General features: G+C 45.9%; 1 pseudogene; it reads right to left on the reverse strand.

Moving 5' to 3' along the window:
• Positions 1-921: 921 nt before the first annotated feature.
• LOC124551434 lies at positions 922-1,039 on the reverse strand (annotated as a pseudogene).
• Between the last annotated feature and the right edge of the window lie 876 nt (positions 1,040-1,915).

Here is a 1,915-nt window from a genome sequence, read left to right on the forward strand (position 1 = left end):
GTTATAAATAAACATTTCGCACTATTAAAGTTCCAACCCTCGTATATAACAGACGAACTGTGTACTCGCCTTATTAGCAGCAGGAACACGAGGTGCTCTGTCTATGGCGGCCTATACGACACTGAGCTATACTAACCAAAACAAACAAACAGACGGAAAACAATAAGTTAATTTAAAGGAACTTAGAATTTGTTTGAATGACTTCAACAGTAGCCCTTAGTGGGCAAGAGATCAGTAACACTTCGTTTCACATGAATCATCTATTATCAATTAAGAAAGGGTGGAATGTATAATGACAATTCCCAAAATTTATTTACGACAGATACCAGGTCCAAAGGGGTGATAACTACACCAATAAATAATTGCCTCTAGAAAGAACAAGGCGATGGCAATAAAGGCCTATAACACGACCTATAAAAATGAGAGGATCAAAATCCGTGCTCATGAAAATAATTTTGAACAGTAATTCCAATTAAATGGTTCAATTGGCTCTGAGCACTATGGAACTTAGCATCTGAGGTCAGCAGTCCCCTAGACTTAGAACTACTTAAACCTAACTAACTTAATGACATCACACACATCCATGCCCGAGGCAGGATTCGAAACTGTGACCGCAGCAGCAATGCGGCTCCGGACTTAAGACCCTAGAACCACTTGGCCACAGCAGCCGGTAAACAGTAATTAATCGCTGTTACTGAGGAGAAGAGACCCCATACTCTTAGTCAATAGGACTCCGTCTTCAGGCCACAAGTGGCCCATCGGGAACATCCGACCGCCGTGTCATCCTCACTGAGGATGCGGATAGGAGGGGCGTGTGGTCAGCACACCGCACACCCGGTCGTTGCGATGGTTTTCTTTGACCGGAGCCACTACTATTCGGCTCCTCAGTTGGCATCACGAGGCTGAGTACACGCCGAAAAATGGCAACAGCGCATGGCGGCCCAGATGGTCACCCATCCAAGTGCCGGCCACACCCGACAGCGCTTAATTTCGGTGATCTGACGGGAACCGGTGTATCAACTGCGGCAAGGCCGTTGCCTTTAGTCAGTACCATAATACCATAAGCGAAATTCTTCAATACCACCAACATTTTTAGAAAAGCATTATAATATGAACTTTTTTTCCTTTTAGAAATGTAAATTCACAACAGTAAAAAAATATAATAACCTCAGTGTAGAACCCGAAGGTATGGTAATATACAAAATTAAAACCGTTTTCATTAGCACAGCATCTAGTGGCCGCTTGGAGAGGAAAACATACTGAAGCAAACTCTCCAAAATAGATCCAAGGACTTTGAGGGGTACGAAAAGATCATACAACTTGTCATGTATCTGGATTACGTGCACGGAGTGGACTACGATAAGAGCGCCGCGCACAATGGTAGACACAGTTAATGCCTCGACAGCCGCCAGAGGGACAGTCTACCGGTAGACTACGACCACGTGTGTCAGTACAAGGGCGCGAGCAGTCAGTAGGGCCACCATAAGTGTACTGGCTGAGGGTGCAGCTTGGAACTTTTCCTTCGGAGGAGAGATGGTGTGGCCTATTCCATGGACTGCCGTTTTGTTTCCGGTTCGAAGAACCTACGCTTCATCGCCTTTGACGATGTTCGACGAAAACATGTCACGGTCAGCCTCGTAAGTCGCAAGCAATTCTGCACAGATGGTCTTTCGTTGCTCTTTACAGTCTTCTGTTGGCAGTGAGGAGCCCAGCATGCACGCACCTTTGAGCATCTCAACTGGTGGACGAGTGTGTCAGCACTGTCAACAGAGATGTCCAGTTGTGCACTAATGTGTTTCATTGTGATCAGTCCATCACCTCGAATGAGTGTGTCCGCACGTTCCAACATTAGTCACAGCTGTGTGCAGCTGGCTGGCAAGAGGGAGATCGGACAGATTTATGCCAATTTCTACGA

Source organism: Schistocerca americana, chromosome 9 (assembly GCF_021461395.2).
Source record: "Schistocerca americana isolate TAMUIC-IGC-003095 chromosome 9, iqSchAmer2.1, whole genome shotgun sequence".
Classification (NCBI taxonomy): domain Eukaryota; kingdom Metazoa; phylum Arthropoda; class Insecta; order Orthoptera; family Acrididae; genus Schistocerca; species Schistocerca americana.